Below are 16,676 nucleotides of genomic sequence, written 5' to 3'. Positions count from 1 at the left end.
AATGTAGTAGGAAGCAAGTGAAATCTTAATTCAATATCTACAATGTAGATGAACATGGTTCTGCCTAATGTGCAAATATTTAATATGTGTGTGACATTTAGTTAGCATTCCACATAGTACAGGACTTTGAACACGAAAAGCAATACATTTTGTACACTACCACCAGTCTCAATTGACCAAGAAAGTGTACACATTGTGTACACAGATAGTACCTGCAGACAAACACATCCCAGGTCAGCATAATATTGATATTATATTACCAGAGTCCTGTACAAGAGTATTGAGTGCGGAATATCAGAGAGGCAGCACAAATATAATAGGACATTGTTTCCAGAAGCAGGTTTCCTGTGAACTTGAACAATTATTTCTTTGACTAGAGAACACAAATTTCTTCACATGAACTGAAATAACCCAAAGGACGGAGACGTAACAACATTCAAGAAGCAATAGTTGTTTCCCAGGAGGATCTAAGACCCTGCTCATTGCAGAGAGGTTGCCAAGGCTTGTCCAGTCCTCAGACTAATACTCCCCTCCACTCTTCCATGTGAGCACCAGTGATACTGCTGAGGGAGACCTGAAGCGTATCAAGCATGACCGCATGACTCTGGGGGCAATGATCAAGGGCATGGGGGCCCAGGTGGTGTTCCCCTTGATCCTGCCAGTGAGATGGAAGGGCTTGAGGAGGAGTAGATGAATCCTGCAGGTCAGCAACTGTTTGTACAGCTGGTGTTGGCAACAAGGTTTTGGCTTCTGTGACCATGGGGACCTCTCTGAAGATCAATAATAGCATGGAAGGGTCAAAAGCCATGTGACCAAGTGGGAAAAAAGTATCTTTGCCAACAGACTGTCCAACCTGATAAGAAGAGCTTTAAAGTAAGAACAATGAAGAAGGGAGAGAGTGACCAGCAATAAAGTGAAGAAGTGGTGGATGGGGTTAGCAAGCAAAGAGTCTGGGATTATGTGAACAGAAGGGACCTTGTAACCAATAAAACAGGGCTGAAGTGGGGTCACCTCAAGCATATGCACATAAATAAGGAGTGTCTATGGAACAGCATTATGTGGAAATCTCCCATACCTTTTCTGGGAAACCAGCATGCCAGGGTGCCTCGCTGACATGCCAGTACACCAAAGCATGCACCACAGGGCACAGCAGAAGTAATTAGAAATATGTGTACAGTTACTGGGCTACAGTCTCATTGGTATTACAGAGACATGGGATAGCTCACACAACTGAAATGCTGCAAAAGAAGGACCTGGGCTCTTTAGGAAGGACAGGCCAGGAAGGTGAGGAGGAGGTACCCTTTATATGAGAGTGCCATGGGGATGCATGGATCTGTGTCTAGGGAAGACAGCTGAGAGCTTATGGGTCAGGACTAGTGGGCAGACCAACATGGGTGACATTGTTGTGGGTGTCTGCTACAGACTGCCTGATCAAGCAGAAGGAGTATACAAGGCCTTCTTCAGACAAGTGGAAGAAGCCCCACGTTCACAGTCTCTGGTCCTCATGGGGGGACTTTTACCACGCCGATAGCTTCTGGAGGGACAACGCAGCAGAGCATAAGCAATCCAGGAGGTCTCTGGAATGCATCAATGACAATTTCCTAACATAGGTGACTGAGGAGAAAACAAGGACAGGCACTCTGCTCGACCATACCTACAAAAGAGGAGGGATTGATCAGGAATGTGAAGGGTGAGAGCAGTCTTGGCTGCTGTGACCATGCGAAGGTAGAGTTCAGGATTCTGAGAGGAGGGAGTGGGGCAAAAAGTAGGATAATAGCCCTGGACTTTGGGAGAGCAAACTTTGGCCTCTTCAGGTATCTACTTGGAAGAATCCCATGGGATACAGCCCTGGAAAAAAGAGAAGTCCAAGAGATCTGGTTGGTATTCAAGGATCACCTACTCAGGAATCATCTTAACAAGCATAAAATCAAGCAAAGGCAGCAAAATCCTGCTGGAGGCTCGTTACTAGTGGTGTATCCTAGGGGTCAATACTGGGTCCAATACTGTTTAACATCTCCATTAATGACCTGGATGATGAGAAAGAGTGCACCCTCTCCAAGTCTGCAGATAATACAGAACTGGGAGGAGAGGATAATATATCAGATGGTTGCGCTACCATTCAGAGGGACATGGACAGACTGGAAAACTGGACAGAGAGGAACTTCATGAAGTTGAACAGAGGGAAATGCGAAGTCCTGCCCCTGGGGAGGATAACTCCATGTACCAACACACACTGTGGGTGGACTGGCTGGAAAGCAGGTTTGCAGAGGCCATTCTGGGGTTCATGGTGGACAGCAGGTTGACCATGAGCCAGCAACATGCCCTTGCAGCAGAGAAAGCCAACAGCATCCTGGGCTATATTAGGAAGATTGTTGCCAGCAGTTTGAGGTAGGTCATCCTTCCTCTCTGCCCACCACTGGTATAGTGATCCAGTCCAGGAGAGCACTGTACATGGAGGAGTTAGTGATCCACATATCAGTTAACATGAGCAGGCGCAGGTCTGTGCTGCGCCATGCTGCACATGCAGTGTGGCCTTCAGGCCATGTCATGCTGCACAAGCCCCTTGGCTGCAGAAAGAGCTCAGCCAGCTCACGGTAACAGAGGAGACTGTAAGCAGCTTCCAGTTGGCACTGGCGATTGCACCACCTGCCTGCCCTTGCCTTTATCTAAACGTGCAGCAAGAAGTTCTTGTGCAAACATCCCTTTTGTTTGACGGTAGAAATGCTGAATAGAGTTGCCTTCTTTTAAGAAAATCCTGTAGCAACTCGAATGATCAAAATGGGGTAACCCTTTCTATGGACGAGGTCTGCATGGCGTGCTGATTGGAAGCCCATTTAATGCTGCACAGCTTGGGGTTCCCAGCATCTGAAGGGACCTAATATTACCTATACTTTTTTTATAGCGTTAGCTCTAATAAAGAGTATTTGATATCATACTTCACAGAGTCTGAGTGCCTTTCTTACTGGGATCACAAGAAAACAGCACCTCCTGTTGCAGAACAATTGGTGAAGACATATCTGCAATGCTGTGTCCAGCTCTGGGCTCCCTAGTGCAAGAGAGGAATAGACTTACTGGAGCAAGTAGAGTGCAGGGCCACAAAGATGATTAAGGGACAGCCTAGCCTGGAGAATTGAAGACTTGGGCTTGGGCTCATCACTGTGTAGAAATATCTGATGGGAGGGTGTAAAGAAGATGGAGCCAGACTCTTCTTAGTGGTGGCATGTGGCTGGACAAGAGGCAATGGGATCAAATTGAAATACAGTTCTATCTGAAGGTAAGAAAAAACTTTTTTACTGTGAGGGTGGACAAACACTGGAACAGGTTGCCCAGAGAGTTTGTGGAGTCTCCATCCTTACAGATATTCAAAACCCAGCTGGACACGGTTCTGGGAAACCCGCTGTAGCTGAAGCTGCTTCGAGAAGGAGGATTGGACTGGACAATCTCCAAAGGTCACTTTCAACGTCAGTCATTCTGTGATTCTGTGAACTCCCTGCTGGTGATGTGGCAGCACAAAGCAGTGCAAGAAAGAAAAAGGTGGGATCCTATCAAGGCCACAGAGCTTCTGGTGAGCTACAGAGCTGGTCTCAGCCACAGCGTCCTGTAAAATGTCTGCCAGCAAACTCAGGTCTCTCTGGGGATATGTCCTAGTTTCAGCTGGGATAGAGTTAATTTTCTTCTTAATAGCTGGTATAGTGCTGCGTTTTGGGTTTAGGATGAGAATAATGTTGATAACACACTGATGTTTTGGTTCTTGCTAAGTAGTCGCTAAGTAGTGCTTACACTAGTTGAGGACTTTTCAGCTTCCCATGCTCTGCCAGGTGCACAAGAAGCTGGGAGGGGGCACAGCCAGGACAGCTGACCCAGACTGACCAAAGGGCTATGCCATACCATATGATGTCATGCTCAGTATATAAGCTGGGGGAAAGAAGAAGGAAGGGGGGGGACGTTCGGCATGATGGCGTTTGTCTTCCCAAGTAACTGTTACGCGTGATGGAGCCCTGCTTTCCTGGAGATGGCTGAACACCTGCCTGCCCATGGGAAGTAGTGAATGAATTCCTTGCTTTGCTTTGTTTGTGCACGCGGCTTTTGCTTTGCCTATTAAACTGTCTTTATCTCAACCCACGAGTTTTCTGACTTTTACTCTTCTGATTCTCTCCCCCATCCCACCGGGTGGGAGTGAGCGAGCGGCTGTGTGATGCTTAGTTGCTGGCTGGGGTTAAACCACAACAGGATACAACCTGGAAAAGGATGGAAAGGCCAGCAGCCTCAATGTTTCCTTTCTGGATAGGCTGCTTTTTAGATGCCCCTCAGTGCATCACAAGACTAGGATGGTTTGAACAGTCAGGGAACTGAGGCCTGTAGAAAGCTGCAGGGGATACTGTCACAGAACAATGCAGGAACAAGCCATGGTCCATTGCATGATGAGAGCAACATCAAAGCACTTACAGAGATCAAGAACAACAAAAGAAACAAGGTGCTTTTCTGTATCAGCAGGCACCCTAGAGCAGCATGGAGGGTAACTTGGGACAGTCTGTCTGAGTAGACAAGTCAGAGACTGAGAGACAAAAGGAGCAGTTGCTGAAACAAACTGATAAAATAAATAGCTACAAGCAGGTATTTAAAGCTCTGAAAGGGTTTAAGGATTAAGTGGCTGTGCTTTTAATGAAAGCGGGTAAATATCATTAAAACTAGTGGCACTGCTATAGGACAGGGAATATCAAACACAGTAGTTAACCTCCTGGCAAGGTGAAACATGCCCTGGACTCCATTGATTAAGAGTTGCATTTTAACTAGTAATTTCAGTCTTAAAGTTTTAGCTTGGTTTTCTGAAATAATTTTAATAGGTCTGACTAGATAGCCCTTTTTGTTTTAGTTGTCTGAACTGAATGGCTTAACTGCATCAGGAGTAATTGTATGAGTCATGAGAGTAACTGCCCAAAGGTTCAACAAATGTCCAGCAAGTTTTACAAACAAAAGTGTGTAAAGTCACAGAAATACCTCCCCCTTCTTCCTCGCCAGAGCTATATCCATACTTCATACACAGTGGAGAAGTGTCACTGCCTCTTTCCCACCCCATCACAATCAATCAGCACAATCAATCAGCATCTTCTGTGACCTGCAAACTAGCCATGGTTGGCATACCGGTAGAAGATGAAGGGTTGTGGCATTACACTGCTGCCAGAGATAGCTTGAGATCCCTGTATTGGTCAAAGCTCTGGCTCAAGCTGTCTTCCCATCCACAATGCAACAAAGTAGCCCCTTTCCTCAACACAGGTTTGAACTTGCATGTTAGCGTTTCATGAGTCAAGCCAGAAGAAAGTCAGCAGACCCACCAAAAATAGTCTTTTGGGTTTTTCCTTCTCATCCCTCAGGAACCACTCAGATACTTTTTCCTTGCAACACTGCTGTGAGATTTCAGCACTGCTCTTTTGTTTTATACATGGGGACATAAGATGGGGTGATTTGTACAATGGTAAACTGCAAGGCAGCAGGGGATTGAATCCAAGTCCCAGACCAGCACCACAAGTCTCCAGGCTATCGTTCTGGCTTATCTTCCTGCTCCTGCACCTCTGTATGTCAAAAACTGTGAAGGAGGATGCAAGGTTTCTCTTACCAGGTCACTCCTGAAGGGAGGGTGGCCATTTTAACAGGGCTTGTTTCACTCACTCATTGCATTTTGTCATTCTGTTTCCCTAGTGATTCTGTCTCTGGAGTGTTACTACTGCCCTTTATGGGGGATTTGCAGAGCCTTCAACATATGCAATGCTGGTCAGAGTTACTGTGCTACCACGGTTACCCCAGGCCTGAGTAAGCAGAACAGAGTAAGAGGAGCAGGGTGAACTGTAGTTTTCCCCAGTTAGTAAGATGTAACTTTTTAATTGATGAGAAGGAGAAAAATTTCAATGAGAACTAAGCCTCCTGCAAACTCCCCATCAAGAGAGTGGACAAGATAGCATGAAGACCATGACCTGTGTGGGACCATCTCAGCCTCCACTGATGCATCCAGAATCAGGAGAGACAAAGGAGACCAATAAGGAGGAACAAAGGAGACAAAATAGGAGGGTGGGACAAAGCAGAAAACGCATACAGAGGTTGGGGAAGGAAAAGGAGGAAGGAAACAGTGGGTGGAAATGACAGACCTAGAGAAAGGGAAGGATGGAGAGTGAACAAAGAAGCAGCAGGATGATAGGGCAAGTAAAAACAACAGTAGGAAAGAGAAGAGAGAGTAGGAGAGCAAAGCAGAAAAGAGAAAGGGCAATTTAGCTGTTCTCACAGGGGAATACGTTTAGAGATGTGCGAGCCCATGCATTCAATGGGTGGATGAGCAGCCCATGCAATTTGCTGTGGCTGTGCCTGTTGCAATGGATAAAGAGCAGCCACCACACACGCACCTGCCAGGACACCCCATCTAACCTGCACTGCACTTGATTTCCCTCACAGAGAGCACTTTTCCCAGCGGGAAAATGTGACCTCTGCTAATGATGACCACAAGCAGGAGACGGCAATATTTTCACTCAGCCTTCACTGTGCAGACTGACAGCTTACCTGCCTTCTCAACCCAGCCATAAATCTCTCGAACCCAACTCACACCTATGTTGCAGCATCTCCCGCTGCTCAGTCCTGAGAGTCCGTTGTTCTCTCAGAGTGTTGCCACTTCTCTTTAATCCCACCCTGGAGCTCTTCCGTCTCCCTCTGGCTCAGTCCTGTGTTTTCTGCCCAGCTCCAGCAATGCCCATCACTCTTGTTGAGTCCTCTCCTTCTGCCATCCTAACACAGCTCTGCCAAGGCTCTGAAATTCAACATTGATGTCTCCTTACTTTTTTCCTGGGTCGTTAGAGGTTTCCGTCTCCAAAAGCTCTCGAAATATGTCCAAGTTCTTAATAAAGAATGACAACTTATGGGGACAAATAGTAAGTCATAAACATAAAAACCAGCTTGTGCTACCAGCTTTGTGGGTCTGAAGCTTGCTGCTGAGTAGTAAATACTGAGTGAGAATGAGTCAAGCTGTGAAGTGCGTGTACAGAACATCAATTCTGAAAAACACAGCAAATTCTTAAAGACACACCTTTGTATGAAACCTTGCAAAGTTCAGCATTCAGTATGGAGTGATGCAGGAGGTACATGTGAGGTCATTTTTACAAGTCCAAGTGAAATAAAATATTGATGTTTTTACATACAAATGCTGAACTCTGCCATCACAGTCACAAAATAAGAATTGCAGTGTGGTATGTTCATTGCATATTGGGGTCCACAACCCGAGAGATGCTAAGGGATGGAAAACCAGACTTGGAACAGGTACACAGACAGTGTCAACCAGGTTAGCTCTTTCATTCACCCACAGGGTCTGCACTCCTGACTGTCCATGCTAGCAGCCTCCCTTTTGGAGTGAACTGATAGCTCTTTCCAAGCACAAACCCTGGAAAAATTCTGGGGTGCCAGGCTCACTCCCTCTTGGCACTGTGGATGAGATGTCACCTCGTCAAGATGCATGCTCTCCCAGCAGGCTCATAGCCCAGCACAAGCCTATATACACTTCGTGCCACTTTCCCAGGCATACAGCACACCCCATGACAACCTGTATTTTGGCAGAGCTGCAACACAATGCTCATGTTATTTTCTGTGTTTTGATATGGAAAAAAAAAAAAAAAAAAAAAAAAACCCAAAATAAATTATTAGAACTTAATTACCTCAGGGAAGTGTTGCACAAGGGCTTCATCAGATGGACATGACCAATCCTAGGCAAGGTAAATCAAGCTCCTTAGCTGTGGTTGGCCTGGGGTCAGGTGTGGAATAGATATCCCCAGATGAGTAGGTACCCAATGTTCTGTCTCCTCTCAGTTAAGCCTTGAGTTTCAAAAACCACAAGTCAGGCCCCGAAGAGAGGCAAATCCTGAGACTAGCTTAGACAATTCAAGGATCTTTCGAGGTCATATGTATCTGGACTAATTTTCCTTCTGGTTTCTGACTCTAATTCACACTAGCATCATCCTTTTCAGCATTTCACCTAATTTCTTTACTTGAAGAAAAGTTTATAATTTTATTGAAAGGTCTGGTACTAGCCACAGATGTGGGAAGAACAGCAACTATTGTGTGATTTCTAATAAAAACCAAGAGAACTGGGCCAACATGCATTGACCTCCCTAATAGTCTGCCCCCCTGTCTGGGGGCAGACTGAACTGAAAAGTCTGTTTAGAAACATTTTAATTTTTGTTCAATTAAATGCACATTGCTGAAATACAAATGTAAGTTTGAAAAGAGCTGTCTAAAAGTGGAAATACTGGACACAAATTTGCATGGGAAATTAAAGAAATACTTTACAACAAAAGAAAGAAAATGCATCAAAGATATAGCAATTTTTTTGAACAATTTCTTCAGGAAACAAGACTTACAGATGCACAGTCCACATGCAGGTTAGTGCAGGCACCTACATGCTCCATCATTCCTTCCAATTGCTTCTGGACCCATGGACAGTACCAGCCTAGTCTGATACACATTTAAAGGTTTCAATGTTAATTAAGTTTATGCATCCTTCCTGAAAATCATCAGGAAGAAAAGGGCTTTGTCAGGACACTCACTGAGAAAACAGACTATCATCTGTAAACATTAAAAAAAGAAAAAGACAGTTTCTGTTTCTTTCCTTAAGTTTATGCCTCTAAACACAGTGGTCACTGTTGGAAAATGTGTTTACATAGTCCTGAGCCAGAGTCATGGTAACTATAATTAACACTAGAAGTCAATGTTAAAACGCATAAAAGACCACATAAATATGTTCTTTTACACACAAAATCCTAACTTGAAGGAAACAAGATAATCAACAAATCATCAAATCATCAGTTTGTGGAATCAACTTTAATGTTTAATACCCCCTTTATTAAGGTGTCATTTAATTGTCGTATTCCTTAACACACTATGTGGAGTACATGTAGAGTACCCCCATCTTGGGATATATTCTTGCAATATATTCTGTTTCGTCTATATAACTTTGTACTTACCTCACAATATCATTCATGGTCATGCTTACTCTATTACGCTAGCAAGTCAAAAGAATTTTCCTTCACAGAATATTATCAGTAGAGGATGTAAAAAAATATTAATAGTCTAATATCATTCCAGTTATAGTAAATGAGCATGTCAGAACTTTTATTACCTTGCTACCTTAGAGCAGCCAGAAAAACACTTGCTTTGTATGTCATTGGAATTTCACACCATCCTATCCTAATCTAATAAAAATTGTCAAAGTTTTCAAGCTAAATTAAACTCATGACAGCCCTCCAAGTCCTATTTTCCCATTTTTATATAGCTATATTTTTATATATATTTTCCCATTTATATATACATATTCCCATTTTTGTATAATAGTAACAGAAAATTAAAGCTCACATCATCTTCAGCAACTAGAAACAGCTTTTTACAGTTCTCACAGAATTACTTCTTTTCTTTTTTAATGTATCTAAGAGTTCTAGGAATAATTACATGGAAAAGAGAATGGGATAAAGAACTAAAGGATTAAGAGATAGATAAACAGTCCACTTAATAAAGTTAATCTTAAAGGCATTTCCCTAGACATTGGTTGCTGAAGCCAGTAGCTAAAATATTTAATAATTAGCTCAGTGCTGCCATGGAAGCTGGTGTGATTAATGACTAAAAAACCTTATTAGGAATAGATTTTTGTTAAAAACTCAAATGTTATACTTTTATCTGTATAATAGGATAAGATATGCAATCATACGTAGTATTGAACCAACTAGTAATTTATCATAGAAGATAATATTGTTTGTTGGATTAATCTTACCCAAGGCAGCAGAACTGGAACTCTAACAAGAGTTCAGGAGGGATGCATGTCAATTAATACCTAGAAAACAGAGGTGTCATAGAAATTATAGACTGCCATTTACTGTACCACACTTAAGCAAGCTTCAGTTATATTTGCCAAAGTAATATTCTATTTTGTGCTAGATCTGATTGGAAAAACTTTGCCAAAGGTGTTGGTTTTGTGATTTTTTTTTTCTTTTAAACAAAAACTTCTGATCTGAAATTATACTGAAATAAGACTTCTTGCAGTCAGCCTTTTTGTCTTCTTTTTTGGGAGAAAAACAGAATAGAATTCCAACAAATTGAAAAAGCGTGATTTGACATATTAGAACAAAATGTTTCAGTTTTATTTTGAACTAATATTTTTTGAATAGTTTTATTTTGGTTTATGTTAAATTTAGAGTGAAATATTTTTAATGAAAATCCATATCTTTCTAAAAATTTTCTTTCACAGAAAATCTTTAAATGCCAAGCTTGCAATGATTCTTTTTGTTATTTTTACCTTGCAACACTCCCATAAAATTTCTTAAAGTGAAGAATAACCATTTTCTGCCCACCACCAGTTGTGTCTAAGGCAGCTTCAATTAATTAAAAACAGCTTAAATATTTCACAGAGGGCAGCCAATCCACTCCAGTTTCTCCACTACATCTCTCTGACAGTATTTCTTGTTTTCACTGCTGTTGAATATTATTTTCTATTTTTCTCCCTCAATATTCTTCCTAGTGGATTCTAAAAAAATTCCTAGTGGATTCTAAAAACTCCAAATCCAGGATTTAATTAAAAGCACACAAACAGAGAGGACCTTCAACTGAAAGTGGCCCTTCACCAAGTCATAAAGTCTCACAACTAAAGCCTAAAAAGCCTGAGAAATCTTAGCATGGATATGGATTTCAATCTATTCCAGCATACTGATGTATAAATAAATAAAAAGTGGTCTGAGTTAAGAATACAGAAGATATTGTCAAAATAAAAATAAGCAAAGTTATGTCCATTAATATTAGAATGCAGAAACACTGGCTTCCTATGGATTTAAATTTAAGAGTAGGTTGACTTTTTAGCACTTGAGAGGTGTAAACTAGACTGAAGTTTTCCTTGTGGCAAGGTAACTTGTGCACGTTCTCTCCCTTGTGTTGCTTTTGGTACGTGAAACCTTCATTTGAGGCACATCCTTCCTTGTTCTCTACCTGACTGTTTTCACAAACCTTGAAGGCTCTTAACTGTAAGACCTCTGTTCCTCTAGGTTAGATCTGCTGCAGGGTCAATGGGCACACTGTAGATGTGGCACTTAGGGACATGGTTTAGTGGTGGATTTGGCAGTGTTATGTTTACAGTTGGACTCAATGATCTTAAAGGTCTTTTCCAACCTAAATGATTCTATGATTCTATGACACTGAGGAGCAAAAGCACATACAGCCTGACTTTGTGAACTCTCTCCCCACAGGAACCAAGGAAAATTGCATGGACTGACTGGAAAAATTGTTTTTCTCCTGCCAGTATATTTACGTTTTAAATAAACAATTATTTTATTTCTTTTAAAATAATTTGTGGCTTCCCAAAGAGAAAAAAAAGACAACCCATGAGGAATGGGTACCATTCCCCGCATTCACATGCAGACATAGAGATATTTATGAAACTTTTCACTATTATTTTCTTTTGGAGGGAGGGAAGGAAGGTAAGTGTTTCAATCTGGGAGTGGCTGTACCCATTTGTGATGGGCTGTCCCAAATCAGCACCCTCAAAACAAAGGTACATGCATAAAACTAATGCCTACTACAGCATGAAACTATCACCTTATATATTTTTTCAGATGCGTTTCTGCTACATTTGGCCTGTCTTTATGAGATTTATGCTTTAAATCTATTATTTCCAAATACAATGTCTGTCATGTTACTTTAACAATGAACTCTGCTCTGCATAGAATCAGTCAGCCCCATCGCTGGGATGATATAACACAAGAGAAAGTCCATATCAAGAAAGTTCCTTCCATGGTATCTTTTTCCTCCCCATTCTTGGCATCCACGGAAAATATTTTACTGGTCTGGAAGCTATGTATAACATCTTCTTGGTAACCTGGCTCTGTTCTATGCCAGAGCAGACTCCCCTGTGGGACCAGCAGAGCAATCCCTTGGCCAGGGCAGACCATGACCTGCCTGCAGCGTTGAATAATGGACAGGCAAGTGGTACCAGCAGCACCAGGCCCAGGTGTACCTAGCCTTTCAAAATAAACAGTTATCACACAATCAAGGGTCAGCATCAGTTAAACAGATTCTACTAACAGATTCTGCCTTTTCTATGGCAACCCTTTGTGTTTCTGCTTTCAGCTCCATCTTGCCTCATTCGCTTTTTGTGCTTAGTGAAGTCTCATAACCCAAGGCTGTAACCAGATAGGGCCATTCATTCTCCATACCCAATGGCACCCACTGCTCAGTTTCGTTTAAGAGATACTTTGACACAGACTCTTGTCTGTCAGCTAAAATCCCTTGCCCTTCCATTCCCTCCAATTTTGCTCATTCCTCCAGTAAGACTTAGTGCAAAGTTGTAGATCATCCTTTCCTGACATACTCACCTTGAACAGCAGCACAGTTAACAGCATACACTTTTAAGTATTGACATTCTCAGTGAAACGCACAATACTCATCTTTACAGTATCATAGCAAGGTCTGTACAAATGCAATCTGCCATATTTGCACCAGCAAGATGTTGTGAAGAATTCTTCCCTTCCAGTGAGAAACATTGGCTTATGTTTCTGATATGTTTAAAACTCCAGACAATTTGACATGGTCCTTAAAATACTGCTCATTACAGCATCATGCTTTGAGAAACACCCCATCTGTGGAGGCTTCAAGCTGTCAGTCACTTTTCCAGTTTCTATATAGGAAGGAAGCAGAAGAATAATATGAGAAAGAAAATTTTTATGCCCATTTGTTCATCTTGTTTCAAAGAAGATGGAAGGTTTTCTCTATGAAGGATCAAATGACAAAAGAATAGAAGGTTGTTTTGTGCCCTGCATCTCAGAGCACTATCAACTGCCCTGGTTGGAGTATTAAGTAAAACAGTGGTGGAACTAGTAGGACATTGTCTGCTAAGGACTCGAAGGTGGTATGCTGAGGACAGTGGAAGGCAAAGGCAAGCTATGAATGTGGACTGGCTTCTTTTCTTTCATGGCATACATATGCTGCTGGGTAACCAAAGAAGCCACCTCAAACCAATGCTTCACCCCTGCACAATACCTTCTCTCTTTAAGAAATGTTAAGCTTGACTCCCTTCTCTTCACCTTATGCACCTTTTTGGTAATGTACTGGGCTCTTGGGACTTGCAGATGAATTGGAAAAAAGCATGACAGTCACACCACAGGGTCTTAGTATTACAGAGCTGGGCTAATGAAGGGGAAGCCGCTACATAGCACATCTGCTTCTAGTGTTTCTCACATTCAAGAATGCATGCTATGAGGCTGTGCCCACGAGGTCTACAATATGGCAAACTAAGCAGGTTTTTCTCTTCAAGTCCATCATAATAGATCGAAGTGTCCAACTTTCAGAATAATTTCAGTTCAGTATCTTCCCAAACACAAGGGGGAAGGAAGAAACTGTTGCTTTTCAGTTACCTCCCAGTTCCCTTGGGTCTTTGCAGTCCTCCACCAGAGCAAATACAATTCAAATTTTATAATCCCATTGCAAGCCATTGCAACACACTTGTCTGACGATAAAAGCTTGAGTTTGTCACAGCAGGGCTGGGCCAGGCTGGGCCTCCCTCAAAGTCTGCCAGTTTGCAGTCTCTGAATCATGGCTGCTAACAACTGTATTGCTTATCCAAAAATGCTACTCTGATTTTTTATGCAGATCAATCTCTACTCAAAGCAAATAGCTTGATTTGGTCACTCATTTTCTCTAGATAATCATGTGTTTTCATGTTTATCACACAATCACCAGCTTCCTTACTGTACATGAACATAAACTTATTTGAATTTCAAGCACCAGGAAACTGACAGATTACAAAACTAGTAGTTTACCTTTTGTCCAACATTACCAGACAAATAATGACAATGAACACTCGTATTGCCTTTACTTCGTTAAACTTCTATCTGTAGCTGCCAGCACAAGGTAAATGAACTCTTGTTTCCTCGTTCCAGAGAGCCCTGCCTTCTTTTGCACTCCCTTTGTAGACTTTAAAGACTATCCAACAAGCAGCAGTGAAAATCATTTTAATGTTTTAAGAACCGATACTTTCATTCCAAAACATACTATTGTTTTGGAAGAACAACGTTAAATTAAGGCTATTACATGTTCGTCTACACACACAAGCAGTACCCATCGCGAACACAGTTGCAAGGCAGATTTAAGGTATATAAGGGAAATACTTTGAAGTGTACTGTAGAAGAGCAAGTAACAGCATATTTGCTCACATGAAGTAGGAGATAATTCTTCCCTTGAGGGCAGAGATACAAGCTATCTCAGTGTAGTGCAAGATCTCGCAAACAGGCAGCTACCCCAGAACTCACATACTGAAATTTCCTATGTTTGCTTATCCCACAGCAGTACGTGTGTGTGCCATCATTATCTTGTTCTCAGGGCTTTTTCCTTGCAAGCCCAAAGGCATACTTCTAATTGGGGTGTGTTAACCACAGGCATTTAATAAACAGTGATTACTTGAGTTTTAACCTGTTCTGCAGGTTCTTCTAAAATGAACTCACATCTTCAGGAAGAAAATCGACTCTCATGATGCTTTTCTAAGTTATAACCAGAAGAAATTTTTTCCTTTCCCAAGAGCGACAAGCCCTGTCACAATGTGACATAGGTAGCAAACTGTGAATCTGATTAAGTGTGTAATTATACAGCAGATTGCAAGCATAGTATGCTACTACTTAAATCAACTGACTTGCATGCCAGAAGCATGGCAGTCCCAGAAATACGGCATTCAATACAGACTGAGCTGAACACATTAGGGACCATTTCCAGTGGGGGTGAAGAATGAGCCAGGCTCACTTCACCCAGGCTAATGGCATCAAAAAAAAATGGCACAAAAAAGACGGCAGTCATACAGAAATTCAAAGTCTAAAGGAGACACAGAAGAAAACTTGGGCAATCCTGTGGTGTGACAGCTATCACGTGGAGCTTCCTTGCATCATAGATTTGTACATATTTGTCTCAGTTTTTTGGATGTGGCTTTCAGTGTAGAGCTCTAATGCTGCATCTCTTCCTTGAAATACAGTGAATTGACAATATCTTTGTCTGTGTAAGACAAATATTTCCCCTTTATCAAACTACTCTTCCCAAAAAAGTAGTAGTTTTGGGATGCGTGCCATTATAACATGCAGTTCCTAGATTTGAATACTGACACTTGCATAAAAGCACTTACAGTGAGAATTTCTGTTAAATAATTACACAAAACTGACCTACATTTGCAAATCTCCTTTGAACCACTGTAACAGAAATACACATGGCATTAAAAGCAAACAGCTATCATGATACTAAATTCAGAGCTCTGTGCGTCCACCACAGTAGGGCACAAGTAAACACGGTTTTGCCTCAAAGCTACTGCCATTATCATTGTTGCTTTGGGCACTTAGCAACAGATGGCACATTTCTGGGGAATTTTGCAGGCAAACAGACACACTGTAAGGTACCATTTTGCCTTGTCTGGGAGGGGAGGTTGGGAGGACTAGGGACTGCAAGTAAATTCACAGTGAACAGATGGAAAAACATGCTCTGAAGTAGAATCAGAGAATCTTTTAGATTGGAAAAGACCTTCAAGATCATCAAGTCCAACCATTAACCTAGCACTGCCAAGTCCACTACTAAGCCATGTCCCTAAGCACCACATCTACCCATCTTTTAAATACCTCCAGGGATGGGAACTGAACCACTTCCCTGGGCAGCCTGTGCCAGTGCCTGATTACCCTCCCAGTGAAGAAATTTTTCCTAATATCCAACCTGAACCTCCCCTGGCGCAGCTTGAGGCCATTTCCTCTTGTCCTATCGCTTGTTACTTGGGAGAAGAGACTGACCCCCACATCACTACAGCCTCCTTTCAGGTAGTTGTAGAGAGCGATAAGGTCTCCCCTCAGCCTCCTTTTCTCCAGACTAAACAACTCCAGTTCCCTCAGCTTCTTCTCACAAGACTTGTTCTCTAGACCCTTCACCAACCTCGTTGCCCTTCTTTGGACACGCTCCAGCACCTCAATGTCCTTCTTGTAGTGAGGGGCCCAAAACTGAACACAGTTTGCAAAGTAACAGCGAGTCTCCCAGAAATCAGCAAAAGCAGCTGGAAATCTATTCTGAGTTCACAAACATGGCTGATAACTTTCCAGGCATGAGGGACAGGACATGACTCTGATCTATCTTATGTGATTGATGGACCCTCTCTCTCATTGGCAGTCTTCAGGCTTGCACAGTTTACTGAGAGTTTCTGGGTGACTGACTGTGACCAGCTTTACCCTTTGGTTCTCTCAGTGTTGGCAATTAATTGTTAATCCAGTGGATGTCCTCACCTCAGCCGGATCTCTCAGCAGAAGGGAAAACTCAGGCTCCCAGTCTGCTAAAGATTTCAAAAAATATGCATTCATAGGTTACGTAGCAGAAAAAAAAAAAAAGAAAAGAGAAACACACTGGGCTGGAAGATGTGTGCAGGAAAACAGGTATATAGCAGTTTAAATAAGGTGAATAAAGCCCAGGAATATAAAATCAAACCAGAGAACAAAGTGAGCTCCTTGTCTTGTGTGGGAATGGAAAAATTGTGCTGTGACAGGGACATGCATAGTGGCAAATAGGTGAAACCAGTAGTAAATGATATAACTTTCTGAAAATCATTATTTTTCTGCCAGACATTTCTGTACCTAATAATGTACTCTTGCTTTTGACATAAA

This window comes from Platalea leucorodia (assembly GCF_965183815.1).
Source record: "Platalea leucorodia genome assembly, chromosome: 4".
Classification (NCBI taxonomy): Eukaryota; Metazoa; Chordata; class Aves; order Pelecaniformes; family Threskiornithidae; genus Platalea; species Platalea leucorodia.
This window is presented reverse-complemented; position numbering follows the sequence as displayed.